Source organism: Ursus arctos, unplaced genomic scaffold (assembly GCF_023065955.2).
Source record: "Ursus arctos isolate Adak ecotype North America unplaced genomic scaffold, UrsArc2.0 scaffold_21, whole genome shotgun sequence".
NCBI classification, from domain to species: Eukaryota; Metazoa; Chordata; class Mammalia; order Carnivora; family Ursidae; genus Ursus; species Ursus arctos.
In genome coordinates, this window is record NW_026622886.1 from 44197713 (window position 1) to 44219346 (window position 21634).

The 21634-nt window shown below is 35.6% G+C and overlaps 1 protein-coding gene and 1 pseudogene across 3 annotated transcripts in view; one reads left to right on the forward strand and one right to left on the reverse strand.

Annotated features, from left to right (window-relative positions):
* Positions 1–21634, reverse strand: part of RXYLT1 (ribitol xylosyltransferase 1) — a 261051-nt gene that overhangs the window by 36418 nt on the left and 202999 nt on the right. For all 3 annotated transcript variants that reach the window (XM_026500117.4, XM_044384645.3, XM_044384643.3), the window contains one exon: positions 12510–12593. The gene's annotated coding sequence lies outside the window, so the exon portion shown is untranslated. The remainder of the gene's footprint in view (positions 1–12509; positions 12594–21634) is intronic.
* Positions 6454–6947, forward strand: LOC113256339 (60S ribosomal protein L23a-like; annotated as a pseudogene).

Consider the following 21634-nt stretch of genomic DNA (forward strand, 5'->3'; position numbering starts at 1 on the left):
CTTAAGATCCATCAAGTAGGTTCGGGTGTTATCGACCTAGAGTAAGGCCTTTTTCCTGGTAGCATTGTTGACATTAGATACTGGTGTGGCATGAATAGGAAATTAAGGTTATCCAAGGACAGATTTATGGGAACAACTTATATCTGTTCATTATATTTTTTTCTGAGCCAACTCCCTTCATCTCTTTGGCTTCAGAATTTGTGGCCCTTCCTTTGTTGTAAATGACTCCCCCTTCAAATGTCAGAGTGAGCAGGCTTCCCTAGAAATTTGTAGTTAATGGGGTGCCTGGGTGGCTTAGTCTGTTAAGCATCAGACTCTTGGTTTTGGCTCAGGTCATGATCTCAGGGTTGTGAGATCAAGCCCTTGGGATTGGTGTTGAGTCTGCTTGAAATTCTTTTTCTTTTTTTAAGATTTTATTTATTTATTTGAGAGAGAGAGAGAACAAACAGTGGGGAGAGGTAGAGGCAGAGGGAGAAGCAGGCTCCCTGCTGAACAAGGAGCCCAACGCAGCACTCGATTCCAGGACCCTGGGGTCATGACCTGAGCTGAAGGCACATGTTTAACCAACTGAGCCACCCAGGTGTCCCTCTGCTTGAGATTCTTTCCCCCTCCTCCTCTCTTTCTCTCTATTCCTCCCCCTGCTCATGGGTGAGCTATTTCTTTCTCTCAAATGAATAAAATCCTAAAAAAAAAAATTGTAGTTAACAATACTGTATTATATACTTTAAGTTGCTATAATTAAAAATCTGTGTTTTTGATTGTCTCTTTTTTCCTGTGTTCATTTTTGTTGTTTCTCTTGTTGATGTGATGTATCATGTTGATTGATTTGCAAATTTTGAACCACCCTTGTATCCCAGGAATAAAGCCCACTTGATTGTGGTGAATGACTTTTTTTTAAGTTTTTATTTAAATTCCAGTTAGTTAACACACGGTGTAATATTAGTTTTAGGTGTACAATATAGTGACTCAATACTTCCACACAAGACTCGGTGCTCATCACAACAAATGCACTCCTTAATCCCCATCACCTATTTACCCATCCCCCCATCCACCTGCCCTCTGGTAACCATCTGTTTGTTCTCTATAGTTAAGACTCTATTTCTTGGTTTGCTTCTCTCTCTCTTTTTTCCCCTTTGCTCATTTGTTTTGTTTCTTAAATTCCACATGTGAGTGAAATCATATGATATTTGTCTTTGATGGACTTATTTCACCTAGCATAATACTTTTTTTAAGTGTTTTTTTTTTTATTATATTATGTTAGTCACCATACAGTACATCCCTGACCTAGCATAATACTCTTTAGCTCTATCCATATCATTGTAAATGACAAGACTTCATTCTTTTTTTATGGCTGAGTAATATTCTATTGTATATGTATGTATATACATATACTACATCTTTATCCATTCATCTGTTGATGGATACTTGGGCTGTTTCCATAATTTAGCTATTGTAGATAAGTGAATGAATTTTAAAATGCATTGTTGGATTCAGTTTGCTGATACTTTGTTAACAATTTTTGTGTCTGTGGTCATCAGAGATATTGCCCTGTAGTTCTCTTCTTTTTGTAGTGTCTTTATCTGGTTTTCGTATCAGGGTAATGCTGGCCTCATAGAATGAATTGGGAAGGTTTGCTTCCTCTTCTATTTTTTTTGGAATAGGTTGAGAAGAATAGGTATTAACTCTTCTTTAAATGTTTGGAGGAAGGCACCTTGATGGCTCAGTCGGTTAAGCGTCTGCCTTTGGCTCAGGTCACGGTCCCAGGGTTCTGGGATCAAGTCCTCCATCGGGCTCCCTGCTCAACAGGGGGTCTGCTTCTCCCTCTACCTGTGCCTGCCACTCCTCCTGCTTGTACTCTCTCTCTCGCAAATAAATAAATAAAATCTTTAAAAAATATATAAATGTTTGGTGGAATTCATTTGTGAAGCCACCTGGTCCTGGAGTTTAGTTTGCTGGGAATTTTTTGATTATGGATTCAATTTCATTGCTGATAATTGTTCTGTTCAAATTTTCTACTTATTTCTGTGTCAGTTTTAGGAGGTTAAGTGTTTCTAGGAGTTCGTCCATTTCTTCTAGATTGTCCAATCTGCTGGCATATCATTTTTCATAATATGAAACACGTCTTTTGGAATAGTACACCAGGTTTTATAGAGGAAATAATACAGTATAAGGACATACCCTTGGTGATTAGCTGCTCTGGGAGTACCAAAATACATGTAAAAAATTGCAAACTTGTCTACTCTGTGTCTTTTGTATCCTATATCAAGGGGAGATAAGATAAAAATCTGTTCTTCTGTGGTTTTGTATGATGCCAATTTTTGGAATGATAATCAACTTTAAAATACGAATATTTCCCTCATTATATAATAATGCTTTCTCATGAAATAAAGCTATTAGAAAGAATTTAAAAATTCTAAAAAAGCAAAAAGAAGAAATAAGATTATTCATAACTGTATGACCTGGAGACAGTCACTTTTTAATATTTTTGGTGAATTTCTGGTTCCATTTTTCTAAGTACATTTCCCCCTTATAGTTGAGACACTGCTGCATGTAAAGCACTGGGAACAGTGCTTGATGTATAGTAGATGTTCAGTAATTGTTAGCTACTGTTATTGCCATATGATATTTTAAATCCTTTCTCTTAAGTTTATTTGATAACAAAAATATTTTATCAAGTTATAACTAATGCCTTATAAATGCATTTTAAGCTATGACTATCCATTGTGTGAATGTGACATAATTTATTTAACCGTTCCTTATTTTTGGATATTTAAGTGATCTCCAAATTTTATTTTGTTATAAATAACAACATAATGGCCTATATGTATCATCAAGCTTCCTAACCTAGAATCCTTGTGATGTTTAGCAACCAGGCTCATATCCTATGTATAGGGCACTCTGTCCCTAGGGGAATATTTCTCTTAAGTGAAAATCACTTATTTTGGTAGTTCAACCTTCTGGGATAAAATCCAGCAGTAAGAATGCCTCAGTAAAATTTTCTGAGCAGCCAAAGATGATACCATTCAATCTAAGCACCAAAGCTACTATCTTCAGCTTCTGAGAGAGTGCACAAGTGCTTTCTCAAAGCCTATTGATTTTCCATTTGTGTGCAATTCAACCACTTTTCCAACGGATTTCCCAACTCTTAACAAATAAGAAGTGGGAAATTAGGAGGCAATTTAAGGAAAGCTACCAGATGGAGGCACAGTGAAAACATCAAGTTCCTGTGATGGGTCTACAGGGCCAAAAGAGAAGGAGAGATTGTAAATTCAAATAAAAGAACACAGAAGCACAAGACCATATCACATGAAATTAATGTAAAGAAATGCTCTTCATTCGATGATGGTGTGTTACTCAGTCATCATTAGAATCAATAAATATTAGTTGATTTACTTAAATATGTGTGTCAATAGTAAGGTCAGGAATTCTATTTAAAGTTTTCTGAATCTCCAGTGTGAAGTGTTATGTTAATTTAATAACCCATTTTAAACAATGGCTTCTAGTTCTTCATAGTAGAAAAACAAAGCATTTATTAGCCTTTAGTGATTTACATGGACACACAATTCTAGAGGAAAAAAAAATCATTGCATTGTTTCTGACAACCTCATATTAATGCTACAGTTTCCCAGGAGATCAGGGAAGGAGTTAGTTCTAGGTGTCATTAGCTTGCTATGAAGTCCTGGGCAGGTCATTTAAGGTCTTTTGACCACAGTCTTATTACACATTGAATAAGAACATAACCCAAATGCTCCTACCAGCCTATGAGCACAAACAAGGCCACATAAAAGCTCCTTTATGATGGCTCTTACCATCCCTTGCTCATCCAGGATCCTAGTCTGCAACCCTGCAAAGTCTCTGAGCCCATTTTTTTCTGATATCCCTAAGTGGTGAAGTGGGGAAACATCTCAGATGTTCTCTTCAACAAGTCTGTTCTAGTTTTCCATGTTTTCTTATTACCAAGGTGTTTCAACACCACTTCTTTTGCCAGTGCCTTTCTTGAGAAGGATGATTTCCAGACCATCCACTGGTAATGTCTGAGTCCTCAGGGTACCCCAAACTGCACTAAGGCCATAGTAGAATGAGGACGAGGCATGGCCTTCCACAAGTGCTGTTCAACATTTTGTTAACACAACACCAAACGTACTCTCCATACTCTTGGAGAGTCATGAAGCTTTTCATTAAATGAGCTTCTTAAGAATCTACCTCCACAAAGTATCAAATCCAGCTCTCCAGACCATTAGCAGTTGGCTGTTATTCCATCCTTCTTCACCATCTGTCTCTCATCTCTTCCTGGAACTTTCATTTTTCTTTCATACACTCTCCCCACCCATGACAAAAACCAAACTCTTACCTAGCAACTCATGGACACACAGATGATTCAAAAAGAATTGATCATTGCAAATAGTCTCTGATCAATAATGAGGTTATATATGTAGTCAACACTAGTTTGCAAGGAATGATTTCCATTAGTTATATCTAGTTATTTCTAGGATATGAAAGAGAATAAAAGATTGCTATTATCTTTAAGTCCAGTATGGGCCCCTCATGTCATATGTGTGTCCTATCATATAGCACCCATCAATCCTATAATCTAAGTCATCCCAGTCCTTTATAACATTCACCATCAATGATTAAAAAAGCCACCCATGATGCCACTTCTTCATTTCTCCAAGGCTGTCAGAAGAGGTGGTACTAACAAGAGATTTTTGACATAGCCCCATGTGAATATAGATATAAATTTTTATCTAGTCACCAAGAAATACAAATTTTGAAAGGTTCAGTTCTTTTTAATTCGCTCTAGAGCAGCCCTCCTTGCATTCAGCCCCACCACCAGTCCAATTACTCTGCACTAATCCTGATTTCTAGTCTAGGATCTGCTGAACCCTGCTACTAAAGTATTAGACCAAAGAATATTTAAGGTTCCATCTAGTTCTAAGTTGCATGATAATATCCTCAAGGCATAGAACATTGTGCTTTAGGTGGGGCTGATAAACACAAGGAAAATTAAAGAGAAAGAAAGGTAACAATGTTCTTTATTAACTGAAGGAGCAAAGAGGAAGGAAGACATCAGGGAATAATTACTGGACTCATGGCTTTGGAGCTGGGATGTGAAGTAGGATTGGCTGGGAAGAGTTGGGGTACGGGCAGGCCTCAGAAGATAGAACCACAGTAGTGTCTTTCAGGGAAGAATTTTCTCTGCTCTGATTCCGTTGGGTCTTTCCTCATTTTTTTTTTTTTTGGCTCCCTTTTTTGCAGTTTGCTTTCGTCAATTACTTTATACTTAATGTTATCTTGTCACAAATGAATTAGTGTTGTATACAAAACAATTTATTGCTTGACCACTGAGCCAAATACAGTTAGGCATATTGATTAACATGGATATTTGGTTTTTGCCTAATGTTGTTTCAAAAATTTTCAATCTGGTTTACTATTCTCAGAAATTTTCATAAGAAATAATCTAGTGCCTTAAACTCCTTAAAGTGTGAAGAAGCCCATTAAAATTGATTGAATGGTAATGATTTCCCTAATGAGCCCTGTTTATATTCTTCTTCCATCATACTTGTTGCTTATTAAATTAACTCTATTTCACTTGTCACTTTCAGTTATGGAAAAACGGAGATCACTTCCTGCTCTTTTGAAAGCAAAACATCTAAATTTGCTTATTGTAGCACAAAATTCACCATGAAGTGAATTCCTTAGCCTATAAGCCAAGGTTTCTACTTCTATAACTACCAGAGATACTTTGTTAAACATTTTCACCTATAGTAACTAAGTTTGGGTTAGACTATGTAGAACATTGAATGGAAAATTACATCCGGCTAACAAAACCCAGTCCCATTTCAATTTTGTATCAGATTTAGACTATTACCTTGTGCAAGTACTTTACCTTTGAGTTATTCATGATTTTTTTTCCTGCTCTTTATTTTATTAGTTTTTACATCTATCTATCTATCTATCTATCTATCTATCATCTATCATCTATCTATCTATTCATTCTACTGAAGTTCTAGAAGAAAAGTAGCTGTAGTATATTACTTATCCCAACAACATTTATAGCTGGTGACAAGGTAAGCACTGATATGACCCTGTTGAGATGATGGGAGAAGGGGAATGTAGTGAAATAGACCATATAGAAGAGCCAAAAAATCATGACAAAACTGATAAATCAGAAGTGGCATCACACACATATTTAGGAATGCAGAAGAGATTTTTAAAAAATGGCCTGAGAGTTGAAAATGGTTGCCCCAGTGGGCAGTACCTGGGAGTGGCATGTGGTGATAAGGAGAACTGCTCTTTTTAGATGTATCTTTTGGTAGTACTTGATTTTGAAAACCATGTGCAACTATAAAACATTCATAACTAGTTTTAAAATAAAAAAGATATCTTTGATATTATTCTATTGGCTATATAATGGAAAGCTATTTTCAAAGATATAAGTCTCTGAGCCCTTTCATGAAGATGGCACCAAAAGAGAAGAAGGAAGCCCCTGTCCCCTCCCAAAGCTGAAGCCGAAGCAAAGGCTTTGAAGGTCAAGAAAATGGTGCTGAAAGGTGTCCATGGTCACACAAAAACGAAGATCTGCAGTCATGTACCTTCCCATAGCCCAAGACACTGTGTCTCCGAAGGCAGTGCAAATATCCTTGAAGGAATGCCCCCAGAAGAAAAAAGCTTGACCATTATGCTACCATCAAATTCCCTCTGACTACAGAGTCAGCCATGAAGAAAGTAGAAAATAACAACACAGTTGTGTTCACTGTGGATGTCAAGGCCAACAAGCACCAGATCAAACAAGCTGTGAAGTTCTATGACATTGATGTGGCCAAGGTCAATACCCTGATCAGGCCTGATGGGGAAAAGAAGGCATATGTTTTACTGGCTCCCAACTATGATGCTTTGGATGTTGCCAACAAAATTGGGATCATCTAAACTGAGTCCAGCTGGCCAAATCTAAATATAAAATTTTTCACCATAAAAAATATAAGTCTCTGAAATAGTTTTTTTTTTTAAAGTATATCAAAGGACATCTTACTAACTTCATTTTATAAAGGGACATGAAGATGAAGGAGAAAGCAAATGATCATAAACTTCCAAAGAGATGGAAGAAAGATTAGGATGAAGATAGGTTTTTGCTTTAAGTTTAAGACAGAAATCCAGTTCTAAGCATACTATTACTGACATAGAATTAACACTCCAAGGATTTTTGTTTCAGCAAAACATTTTGTAGAAAAGCTGCAATTTTATACTCTTCAAGTTAGATTACATTTTGATTTTGAAGAAAATGGAATTCAAGAGATTAAGGATACAGAACAAAGTTATAAGAAGTCCATCAAAATATTGCTGATAAAATTAATGAGATAGGAAATCCAATAAAGAATTACTGTTTAGAAAAGGAAAGATCTCTAGCATGAAAAGGTCAGAAAATAAAAGAGTAAATAAAAAGTGCAATGACTCTAAAGACTGAAAAGAAAAAAAAAATGGTGCCATAAATGGTTTAGAAATTCTATTGTGCCTCAGAATCAAATGTCCATTGATAAGTCGGGGGAAGCCAAAGAAAGAAGTTTGAAATGAAAGCTTTTTGTAATTGTTGATATATTTGGATTTAAAATCATGTATTTTTTGTCCTTTCTTTTGTATACCATCCTCTTCTAGTTTCTTTTTGTCTCTTTTCTTGCCTTCATATAGATTTATTACCCTTTGTCAGTCCATTGTCTCCCCTTTGTTAGTTTGGATTTTAATAAAAGATACATTTTAAAATACATTTTAATGGTAATACTAACATTTCTTTTCTGCCAAGCGAGAACAAAATTGATAATGTCAATTTGAAGTACAAGTTATTTGGCAATTAATTCATTTATGTGCTATCTAAATACACTTCAAAAATTGTAGAATATGTTCAAAGTCAATTTATCCTAGACCAACGCTGAGTTGTGATGTATGCATGGAAAGAAGAAAAAAACCAAAAAATACTAAAACTAAAACCTTAGACTTAAGCACTCAGTCTTTTGAAGTAACAGTGAGCAATTAAAAACCAATAATACTACTGTTTCTAACTTATGTTCATATTATCACTCTGAAATCTTCCAGATAATACTATTATTTATAGAACCAAGTTAATGGATCTAGGGACACGACAAGGATGCCCACTCTTGCCATTATTATTCAACATAGTACTAGAAGTTCTTGCAACAGCAATCAGACAACAAAAAGGGATAAAAGGTATCCAAATCGGCAAAGAAGAAGTCAAACTGTCTCTCTTCGCAGATGACATGATACTTTATATGGAAAACCCAAAAGACTCCACCCCCAAATTACTAGAATTTACAGAGCAATTCCATAATGTGGTGGGATACAAAATCAATGCTCAGAAATCAGTTGCATTTCTATACATGGACAATGAGACTGAAGAAAGAGAAATTAGTGAATCCATTCCATTTACAATAGCACCAGAAATCATATGTTATCTTGGAATTAACTTAACCAGAGAAGTAAAGGATCTATATTCTAGAAACTATAAATCACTCTTGAAAGATATTGAAGAAGACACAAAAAGATGGAAAAATATTCCATGCACATGGATCGGAAGAATAAACATAGTTAAAATGTCTATGCTACCCAGAGCAATCTACACTTTCAATGCCATCCTGATCAAAATACCAATGACATTTTTCAAAGAACTGGAACAAACAGCCCTTAAATTTGTGTGGAACCAGAAAAGGCCCCGAATTGCCAAGGAACTGTTGAAAAGGAAAGACAAAGCTGGGGGCATCACGTTGCCTGATTTCAAGCTATACTACAAAGCTGTGATCACAAAGACAGCATGGTACTGGCACAAAAACAGACACATAGACCAATGGAACAGAATAGAAAACCCAGAAATGGACCCTCGGCTCTTTGGGCAACTAATCTTTGACAAAGCAGGAAAAAACATCCAGTGGAAAAAAGACAGTCTCTTCAATAAATGGTGCTGGGAAAATCGGACAGCTACATGCCAAAGAATGAAACTTGACCACTCTCTCACACCATGCGCAAAGATAAACTCCAAATGGATGAAAGACCTCGATGTGAGACAGGAATCCGTCCTGACATTTACTCATCTGGTAGCTAGAGGAAAAGAGTAAGACTAGAATGGGTTCTATTTTCAGATGTCCTGACGCAATTCCTGTAATTCTTCCCTCAATCTCGAGTGGGACTTCCATAGTTATTTCCAACCATGTGCAGTTGAATACTTCAACATGTTCTAATATACATGTGTTTTTTTAAAGATTTTATTTCTTTATTTGAGAGACAGCTTGAAAGGGAGAGCATGAGCAGTGGGGAGGGGCAAGGGAGAGGGATAAGCAGACTCCCCGCTGAGCATGGAGCCCATCCCAGGACCCTGGGATCATGACCTGAGCCAAAGGCAGACTGTTAACTGACTGAGCCACCCAGTGGCCCCTGATATACACGTATTTTTAATAAATAGTTGACTTAATAGATACTATTTTCAAAATGCTCTGAAGGGCAAGTTAATCGTCTCCTTATCTCATCATATATATTTGCAACTCCAGTGGTACATACTCTATTTTAATATATCATTTCCTTATGGTTTTCTTGTTCTCTGACTCTTAAACATTTAATTCAACAAGAAAAAGATAATGCAGTTCAAGATTTGGGGATGAGTAATACCCAGTTTCACTAAGCTTATATACAGAATGAAGACATCTGTTTGGATTTCAGTTCCATTCTGCATTATGGTACCCTTGGGAAATTTGCTATAAAATCCTGCTCCATTAGGCACTATTTTTTATATGTGCCAATAGTTTTCATATTTGTTTTAGTCTGGAATGGACAGAACCCAAATAGAGTTATTAATATCTTTGTGAAATGTTTTTTTATATAAATGTTAAAGAGTAACAAATTGGTGAGTGTGTGATTTCATATCTCCACGGTAAATCAGCACTTAGTACTCAACATCACCATCTCAATACTGTTGGCACTCATAGCCATTCCCACAAAGTCTATTTCAAGTATTCTTCACATTTTGGCTTTGGTTAAGTTGCAAGAGTGTTACTTATAGATGTAAGAAAATATTTTAAAATTAGCTTTTTCCTGGCATGGCCTGCTATAGTATTTCTCAAACTAGAATCCCAGACCACTGTGATTCTCAGATATATTCTCCATAAGAATTTTAAAATTTTGTATTTTCTTTTGATGAAAATCTTTAAAAAGTATATCTGGAGTTGTTTGCATGCCTACCTTAAAACCAAATGTGGCAATTTCAGTTTTCATGTTTGATTTTGTGTTGATCATGGGATCATCTTAAATGATGTTGTTTATTTATAGATTTTATTTTTAAGTAATCTCTATATCCAACATGGGGCTTGAACTCACAACTCTGAGATTAAGAGTTGTATGCTCTTCTGATGGAGCCAGCCAGGCACCCCAAGTGATGTTTAAATTTTAGTAGGGGGATAGACTCTTCTCATCACTGGAGTCAGTGAACGTATTCTCAAGATCATAGAATTCTCAAGTTAGGAATGTGCTGGTCTGGCTCTTTAGCTATTGCTTTCTGTACAGACCAGTGCTTCCTTGGAGAGAAGTCTGTGAATCCATATATATATATATATATATATATATATAGAAGACATTTTATTTATTTATTTATTTATTTATTTATTTATTTATTTATTTATTGGTGGGCTCCATGCCCAACATGGGGCTTGATCTCAACACCTGGAGACCAAGAGTCACATGCCCTACCAACTGAGCCAGCCAGGTACCCTGATAAATATTTAATCATACTTTTTTGGGGGTGTTATCTTCTCTAAAAACTTTCTCAAACAAATATTTTTGTTGGACCATATAAAACTGCCTTGATTAAAAGTGTGGATATCCACATGCAAAGAATGAAATTAGACCCTTATCATATATCATACATAAAAATCAACTTAAAATGGATTTAAGACTTAAACATAAGACCTGGAACCAAAAAAACTCCTGGAAGAAAACATAGGGGAAAAAGTTCATGACATTGTTCTTGGCAATGATTACATAGATATGATACCCAAAGCACAGCAACAAAAGCGTAAAATCGACACGTGGGACTACAACAAACTAAAAAGTTTCTACATAGCAAAGGAATAATCAACAGAGTGGAAAGGCCAAACTATGGAATGGGAGAAAATATTTGTAAACCATATATATGATAAGGGCTTAATCTCCAAAATATATAAGAAACTCCTACAACTCAATAAATGCCCCCCTCATAACCCGATTAAGAATTGGGCTAAAAACTTGAATAGATATTTCTTCAAAGAAGACATATAAATGGTCAATAGGTATATGAAAAAAAGGCTCTCTGTTACTAATCGTTAGGGAAATTGAAACCAAAACCACAATGAGGTATCTGTCAGGATGGCTATTATTTAAAAAAAATAAATAAAAGACAAGTGTTGGTAAGGACATGGAGAAAAGGGAGCCCTTGCACACTGTCGGTGGAGGTGTAAATTGCACAGCCAATATGGAAAACAGTCTGGAATTTCCTCACAAAATTAAAAAATAGAACTATGATACAATTCAGTAATCCCACTTCTGAGTATTTACTTTAAGGAATTGAAATCAGGATCTTGAAGAGATGTTAACACTCCCAAGTTCATTGCAGCACTATTCACAATAGCCAAGATGTCGAAACAACTTAAATGTCCATTGACAGATGAGTGGATAAAGAAAATGTGGTATATACACACAATGGAATACCATTTAGCCTTAGAAGGAAATTTTTTAATATGTGACAACCTGGATGAAACTTGAGGACATTATGCTAAGTAAAACAAGCCAGTCATAGAAAGACAAATACTACATGAGTGGCCTTATACAGGTGATCTAAAGTAGTCAAATTTATAGAATCAAAGAATGGAATGGTGGTTCTAGGGGCTGGGGAAATGGGGAAATGGAGAGTTGTTCATCAGTGAGCATAAAGTTTCAGTTAACCAAGATAAATAAGCCCTAGAGAACTGCTGTACAACATTATACTTGTAACCAATAATACTGTATTGTGCACTTAAACATTTATGAAGAGAGGTATTCTTTCTACAATAAAATAAAGTGAAAAAAAAATTAAAAAAATCCAAACCCCCAAATTATGAGTCTCTGTTCTCAGCTTACACTATTCCTCTCAACTTGTTATGTCTTCTTTCTTCAAAAATCCACCCATGATTAAAGACTACCTTTTCCTTTTAATGTTTCTAAAGGACTCTGAGTAAAAGTGATCTCTCCATCACTTTGTTCTGTAATCGTCTTCCTAATATCCTGAATTCTATCACTTTTGAAATCGAAGTATTGTCTACTAACTTATTTGTCTCCACTGTTATGGTAATGATTCACGTTCCCCTTGTGGCGTATATTTACAGATATCACAGCTGGGAAGGATTCATTAAAGTATTTGCTGAGGATACCTTAATAATGCTTGTTTAGTCCACTATTAAATTACTGCAATTCCTATTCAAGCCGCAAGAGAGCGACAGACTTACCCAGCCAAAGTCAGAAGCTAACCAGCAAGACTGCACGCTCATGGCTTTCTGGTGGAGTGGAACTCTTCCAAGAATATCAAGTTCCTGGAAATGAGGAGGAATGAGGGGTCAAAACATCTTTACCACAACAGTTAACATTTATTGCCGCTCCCCGATGTTGAGACAGCGAGCATAGTGTGTTTTTGGGCATAATCACATCTAATATGCACGACCCATGAGGTAGTTACTCTTACTATCTGAGTCCATTTGGAATGATTCTAACTCCTAGATCCCCTACAGTTACCAGTCAGTGCATGGACAGTTTTCCTTATAACTATGAATGTGTAGTGGAGTAAAGTGCAGATCAGGCTTGCCTATGAATTGCTATTTTTTTTTTTCAGGGCTTTATCTCCCCTCATTTTTCCAAACCTTAGTTTAATACTCCCATGAAACTTCATCAGAGTCCTTTAGAGTAGCTAGTTCTTTTTCTTACTGCATTTATACTGTGAAGGTACAAAGAGTTCATGTCTTCAAAGCCACATGACATTGGAAAACATGATTTTTAAAACTTCTACATTATTTAGCTATTATTATCTTACTCCCAGGTTAATGGAGATTCCATATTAACATACTCCTTATTTGAATTACCATCCATATTTATTGTTTTCTTAGGACAAAATAGTGGTGTTACCTTTTGCTTTAATTAATACAAAGCATCATCTCTCAAGATAGACTCTCCTGTCAACATAATTAATATGCTTTTAAAAAGTATTTAAAATTTTTTCCTTTTTAAAAAATGAATGTTTTCCATCAGTAAGTTGTGCAGCTAAACAACATGGATGGAGCTAGAGAGTATAATGCTAAGTGAAATAAGTTAGAGAAAGACATATACCATGATTCACTCATATATGGAATTTAAGAAACAAAACAAATGAACAAAGTGGGAAAAAAAAGAAGGGGAGGCAAACCAAGAAATAGGCTCTTAACAACAGAGAACAAACTGTTGGTTACCAGAGGGGAGGTGGGTGGAGTTATGGGTAAAATAAGTGAAGGGGATTAAGAATACACTTTTAATGATGAGCACTGAGTAATGTATAAAATCGCTGCATCACTATATTGTACACCTGAAACTAATATAACACTGTATGTTAATTATACTGGAATTAAAATTAAAAACTTAATAAAAAGTAAGTAGCACAAGTAGCTAATTATACTTAAATTCTTCCATAGGTTTTACCAAATTTAAATTCAACAAATATTTATTGAGTACCTACTGTATACAAGGTACTAAGCTAAATACTGGGGACTTACTAGTATTAGTGCCAAATACTTGTATTTGACATCTGGAAGTTTTTGCTGACTGTATAATTCTCTTGTCTCACATTTTGGTGGACTGGGGTCCCTTTCTTCATATTTAAAATGGGATCAACTTAAAGAAAGATTTGCTTTTACTTTTATTCTTTTGCTTGAGTACGTACAGTAGGTTGAATCACGGTGCCCAAAGATATCAGGTTGTACTCCTTGGAACGTGTAAATGTGACCTTATTTTGAAGAAGGGTCTTTGCATATGTGATTAAGTTAGTGATTCTGAGATGGGGACATTATCCTGAATTATCCAGTTGGGCCCTAAATACCACCACATGGATCTCTAATAAAAGAGAGGAAAAGGGAGATTTGAACACACACACACACACACACACACACACACACACACACACACTCGTGCTGGGGAGAAGACAATGTGAAGACGGAGACAGAGATTGGAGCGATGTGGCCACAAATCAAGGAGTGCCCCAGCCACCAGAAGCTGGAAGGTAAGTAGGAGGGGAGGCAAGGAATGCACTCTTGCCTAGGGTGTCCAGAGGGAGTGATGTCCTACTGACATCTTGATTCCACCCAGTGATACTGATTTTGGACTTTCAATCACCAGAAATATAAGAGAATAAATTTCTGGTAAGTCATGTAGTTTGTAGTAATTTGTTACAACTGCCATAGGTAACTAATACAACAGGTAAATCACTTAATGGTAATGGGCAGGATGTGGGGTAGCAGAGAAACAGCTTGTAGCTGTAGTGCCCAACACACTTGATTTTGTCTTCTGGCCCTGCCATTTTCTAGACTTTATTTAAACTCCATGAGTTTCAATGTCCTTGTTTATAAAAATGGACCTAGTAAAATCTATGTGGTTATAGTAAGTTATTGACTTAACAATCCTTAGAACAGCATCTAGAACTGAATAAGTGTTCAATAAATGCCTTTTGTCATTGTCGTCATTGATATTTACAACATGCTAGTGCTGAAAATCTAACTGGTGCATAGAAATTGACGCTTTGCTTCTCACTCTCAAGTTTCTAAAAAACAGTGGCACAGAGTAGAGCCAGAGAACCATGTGCAAATAATCTATCAAAATGGCCATCAGAGCATCCCCTCTTTGCTGGAATATACTTTCCATCTCACCTTGTTAATGCAACTCTTGTGTTCAGCTAAATTAAAAAGCTAAAGAATGGACTTAATGAGTGTTAATTAAGATGAGTCATATTTTGCAAATGTTAAGTCACTGGCCTAGAATAATGAATTTGGAATAAACAAAATTTAAAGTAGCCCCCTTCAAAAACAGGAAGCAGCTCAAATGAAACCTGGGAACAGATGGCAAGAGCAAAGTATGCAAAGGAAGAAAATCCAGCTGAACCCCCACCCTCCAGAGGGACCTGTTTAGGTGCCTGTTAGAGGGACCGCTGCCTGAAAGACGATGTTATTCTCCTAATTTTATTCTCTGCTCAGGAAAATGCTCTTTTGTTCAAAGGATGGGTTTCTCAGAAATTTTTCGTCATTTTGGAAATCATGCTGCAACCTAACTCTGAATTAAATTTGAGTAATTTAAATTAATGAATAATGGCAGCAGAAGTAAAAGTACTATAAAAACTCGTTCCTCCACATCTTCTTCCTATAATCCGTAAAAACTTTATTAAAGGACATAAATGTCTATCTGAATGTGGAGCTGTAATGAATTTATGTTTCATGATGGGAAGACTTCCCAAATGTCAAGTCTTTTCAAAATTATATTCAATGCAACCACAGTAAAAACTTGATAGGATTTTAAAATGGAATTAAAAAGCTAATGCTAAAGGTCATCCTTATGTGTTCAAGGACTGTCACAAAAATTCTGAAAAATGAAAAAGAATGAGGAGGAACGGGTCCTATTAGATGTTAAAATGTACCACAAAGCCAGAAATGTGTCTATGTATAGACAGAGATGAATTGAGAAAAAAATAAGAGTGTACAGAAACACATGTATGTATATGGAGATTAGGTATGTGATAAAGTTGGCACATAGTGGTGAACTATTTAGCAAATGGCATTAAAACACTTAGCTATAGAACTGAAAAGAAATGCAAAAATAGATTATTAACATACCATACAAAAAGATGAAAAAGTGCGTATATAACAAAACTAAAAAAAATACTGAAGGAAAACAGAAAAATATTTAGAAAATTTTGGATTAGAAAAAGTTTCTACTAAGCAATGCACAAATCCCCGAAACAACAAGGGAAGAAAATAAAACTCTGGTTATTTAAAATTTTTGAAATTTATGTCAAAGACTTAATAACAACAAACAGAATGTATCTGTAACATTTCTGAGAAAATGACTGTCCATAAAATATAAAGCACTTCTATAAATGACTAAGAAAGCCAACAACCCATCAAAAAATGAATAATGAAGATTTTAAGACATATGCGCATGTTGATGGGAACGGTCGACCAGACAGAGAGAAAAGACTATGCATGAGAGATAGAAAGGAGATTGATACAAGGTTTAGCATCCTTAAAAAGGATACAGGTGATGGGTTCTACAAAACATAAGGACTAATCCTTGTTACATGTAATGGATAGGAAGATGGAGAAGGTGCGCTTGGTTTCAGGTTAAGTTTATAGAGTCGGTGGTTGCAAGATGAAGGAGTTGCCATAATGATGTAGAGTAGAGGCAAAGTTGTTAGTTGAGAAAAAGGAGAAGGGCAGAAAGCTTAGTGGTGTGAGGAGAGTCCGAGAGCAAACATACGTGAGAAATATAGTAAAATCTCTGATAAATTTGAGAGGCCATATGAGATTTGTGTTGAGTAATATGAAATGAAAACAGTTTGCCCAGATGCATATTTTTTCCTATTTTTAGATGCTCAAGTGTAAATAACAGAGAAGATACAGGGTTCACTAAACTAGACCATCAAAGAGCATGTTCAAGTGGTCTTTGTTGGAGGTTTATGAGTTAGCAGTTATCTGCTAGCCGTTTGATATGAACACTGTGTTAGGCATTAAGGAAAATAGAAAATAGAAAAAAGGACTTTCCCCTAAAGATATTAGAGTCTAAATGAGAGATGAAGATTTTTTTTAAAAGATTTATTTATTTGAGAGAGAGTGTGAGCACATGAGCAGGGAGAGGGACAGAAGAGAGAGAGAAATCCTCAAGCAGACTTTCCACCGATTGTGGAGTCTGATGTGGGGCTCCATGCAGGGCTCCATCCCGGGACCGTGAGATCATGATCTGAGCTAAAATCAAGAGTCAGATGCTTAACTGACTTAGCCACCCTGGTGCCCCAATGCGAGATAAAGCTTACCCAGGAAATAAGTCAACAACAAAACAGCAGTGCAAGGCATTCAAATAAAGGATTATTTGAACTCCATAGATGGCAAGAAAAGTGAATCAGGGGTTCACTGCACAGTCAAGATAATATTTCAGAAATCCTTCCAGACTGATGTAGGGGGACAACGGCATCAGAAAGCTGCCTGTAAGAGCATACAATTGAATCTCGTGGAGAAGAAAAACATGTTTAAATGGCTTCATCATTTTTCAGCTCCAGTTTACTGCTCATATTTATATACTGGTCAGTTTATTTAGGTCAAGATTATCTACTTACTGTATCTTTGAATAGCATCATGGACTATTTAAGTGCACAGGTTTTGGGTTAGAGAAGCCTAGTTCCAATTCGTGCTCAATGCAGATTCCACCACTTAAGCAACCTTGTGTCAAAAACTGTGGAGGTTTGAGATTTTTCAAGCTCACAATTTAACCTGCCTCAATTTTGTGTAGATTGACATAAGACACGAGGCTCTTGGATCAGAGACAAAGAACTTTGTTACTCACAGCACAGCAGAACAGCATAAGCTTCATGTTAGGATAGGTTCTCCTTGCTCCCAAGGGCCAGGGGGCAAAGAAGAGCAACCACAGTGGGTTTGTGTCCTGGCTGAGGAATCCTTAGCTTAAAACCTTTCATAAGGGCGCTGCCAGAAAACCTGTCCAACTTTTGCCTTACAGAAAGATATTTTTATTATGCTGGACAGCAAACAAATCTACCCTCTGCCTCAAGGGGGGAAACCATGTCTAACTTCCAAAGCTCTTTGCTACCTAAATATCCTCAAGAAGAAAGTCTGGAACAAATGTTGTCAATGTCTCTGGTCAGGAGACATGAAGAATTGTGAGAAACACCTGGAGGATTGTCTTCCAACACCTTTGGAAAACAACTTGACCTCTCAAAATGGGAAGGATATAACCCTCCGATTATCATAGAATTTACGGAACATCAAGGCTTCAAATAGGGAGTGCTCAGGGGGCCTTCATATATAGATGGAAAATTTATTGGCTTGGTTCCCTGACCTGTAAAAATGAAGATAATAACTATCTACAGTTTAACTTAATCAGCTGATGTTAAATTATTAAACACATTAGCTAAAATCATACATTGGCTAATGTATGAAACTGTCCTATAGTTCATTTGTACCCCAAAATATTAGTATCACAGGCCTCCAACCAGAATAAGGGCCTATTGAAAGACATGTCTTTTGAATTTTCATCCTCCTCTTCACATTTCTCTCATATTTATTTTCACTTCCTTTGAAAAGTTCTCACATGTTTGACCCTTAGAGGATTTTGAGTTCTCTGAATTTAAGTCTTTTTCACTTAGAGCCGAAATAGTGTATAGAACTAGAAAGAAAACTTAGATGTAATTTTGTCCTACCTCACTATTTTATAGGGATAAGACTATATTAGTTTAGATTCAATAAGCCAAAGTAAATTTTAAAGATTCTTTTGTTTAAAATATTCACAATTTTTTAGTATCTCTGTCAAATATATTTGGCCATATAAAATGCAAGGGGGACTAACTCAAAGTTAAGATTAAGACACACACATACTCACATTGCCAAAATGTAGAAATGCCATGAGATGTGATTTATTTGCTCACTCAAATAAAATGTGATTAAATGGGTTCCAGTTTTTCAGGTAAAAATGAGGAAAGTAATAAAACTTGCCATAGAGTGATATTGGTAAAGTTGACTGAGGTAAGAAAAACTGTTAACTGCAAAGTTTTAAAAAATATTATTTTTGTATTTTTAGAAATTAAATTATTGTGAAAGACAAGAAATCTGGCATTAAATGCGGCAATGAATAAGAAAGCATCTTGAAAATTGTCAATTATTATGCAAATCTAAGTTATTCTATATGAAGACATTCACAGAAACTCTGAATTTCTCCACTTTAAATAATTGGTAGGTTAAACTAGACCACAGAAACTCATTTTTATTTATTTTTCCCCTCCTCTGCCCCTCATTTTTAATTTATTTAAAAAAATTTTATCTTTAAATTTTATTTTTTAATTTACTTTTTAAAAAATATTTTATTTATTTTTAGAGACAGAATGAGAGAGAGAGAGAAAGAGCACATGCATAAGCAGGGCGGAGGGGTAGAGGGAGAGGGAGAACCAGGCTCCCGGCTGAGCAGGGAGCGGATGTGGGACTCAATCCCAGCACCCCAAGACCCAAAACCTGAGCTGAAGGCAAATACTCAACCGACTGAGCCACCCAGGCGCCCTAATTTACTTTTCAAAAATTATGAAATACAGCATTGTGTAAGTTATGGTTTGGTCAGAAAAACAGAAACATCTTTAGGTCTTTCAAGCAGGAGTGGATTTGAGAGAGGGAATTACACCACGTGGGAAAGGGTGCGGCAAAAAGTCAAAGAAAGCTGTTGCATAAGTACCACCGGGGTCAAGACTACGCCTGTCTAATTCATGATCATATCCCATTTTGGTCGGCATATAGTGGACATTCCATAAATATTTGTCGAAAAAATGAGTGAAATGGCTTGCCATTTGAAATAAAACAAAATAAAATTAAGCTTGAATCCCTTCCTTACAATTATGCTTAAACAAATTCTATATGGAGTTAAGAGTTAAGTATTAATATTAGCCTAAAAGTGTTAGAAAAAAATAGGTAATTTTTCCAAACATGACACCAAAAGCACTTATTGTAAAAGAAAAGGTTGATGAGATAGCCTAGGTAAAACTTAAAACCTTTCAATAGATACAAATTTCATAAACAACATTAAAAGTCAGATGATTGAGAAAAAATTTTTGTTAAATATGCAACCGATAGATGGCTGATAATCTTAATAAAAAGGATATTTTGGTATCCAACAAATAAAATGATAACATACAAATGTAAAAATAGGGCAATAAAGGAATTTTATATAAAAAGATATAGATTCGGTGCACAAATCAAGAAATGGTCAACCTCACCAGAACTTATATAACAAAGAGATTCATTTAAAAGAAATAATATTTAGTAGAAAAGGATAAAAAGAATAATGACATTTGTTTTGGTACAGTGAGAAGGGAAATAGTGTCCTCTATATTTTCTTTCTGGGAGTTTAAATTGGAATAACTTTTCTAGCTAATTGAAATAGAGCACCCTCCTCAAGATAGGCATTTATTCTTAGTATGTATCAGAAAAAACTATGATAAATATGTGAGGTTGTGCAGTGCTTTTAAAAATTATAAAAAGTTAGAACTATTCTTAGTGATTATTAAGAGGGCATATTTTAATTAAATTGTAGTATACAACTAAAAAATGGAATAGTATACAACCACTACTACGTGGGTTGTTATTTATGTCATAGAAAAAGGCTAAAAATAAGCTGTAAGCTGAAAAATGGTTGGCAAAAACAGTCTGTATAGTGCTATTCTGTATTGTTTTTCAAAAGCCTAGCCATTTTGCCTGTCTAAGCTTCATCTGTCTATCATCCATCTGTGTACTGAAAAACATTTGGAAGCATATTTAATAAATGTTAAAAGTGATAATTTTTGGGTGCTATGTTTGTAGCTAATTGTACCATTTCCATATTAAAAACATTATGCAATCATTACAGGAAGTAATATTACTAAATAGATACTATAGACAGAACTATAACTATTTCCACCTGAAAAGGATACATAAGAGTATAGAGAATACAAAACTATATATACATATATGAAATATATGAAAATATATACATATATGAAAAATGATACTGAAAAACATTAGAGGTTTGTTAATGTTTGCATTTGCTTGAAAGTAGGAATTTCAAAATCCACTCATTACAAAAAATATCCTTGAAATTTCTCATGAGAAGGCTGACCATCGATTTCCTGTACATTTTTGGCTTAATCACAAGTATGGCATAAGTGACTATCTCAGAACTCCCTTTTAAAACAATAAGCAAATTCGTAGATATTTAAGAGCCACTAAAAAGAAATTCTTGATTTTTTTCAAACTATAAATATAGTCTCTCCAGTTTTAGTTCAAGTCTTGGAAAAAACCCTAAACATATTTTCTGTGTGTTACATGAGTAAGTTCATATCCTGGTGGACATTTGGGATGTTTATTTTTCCTACGTTTATTCATTTATTTATATTTTTAATTTTTATTTTTTGGAAAGAGGGGGAAAAAGGGTGTGTGAGTGTGGCGGGGAGGGGCAGAGGGAGAGGGAGAGGAAGAGAGAGAATCCCAAGCAGGCTCCATGCACAGCGTGGAATGGAGCGCCACATGGTCATGACCCTGAGATCATGACCTGAGCTGAAATCAAGAGTCTGATGCTTAACGATTGAACCACCCAGGCGCCCCCAATTTTTCCTAGATTTATAAACAAAGTTATGCTGCCCTGAACTCAGTGGACGGTAGGCCACTTTAAGTTCCCCATTAATGTTGCCTAATATCATACAGCTTTTCTAATGGTGGGTGAAAGTTGTCAAGAGTCTGCTTTCTGGAACCAATATAAATAATGAAATAGTTGAATAGTGATGAACAAAAACCAAATATTCAAATCTGACACTTAGATTGTG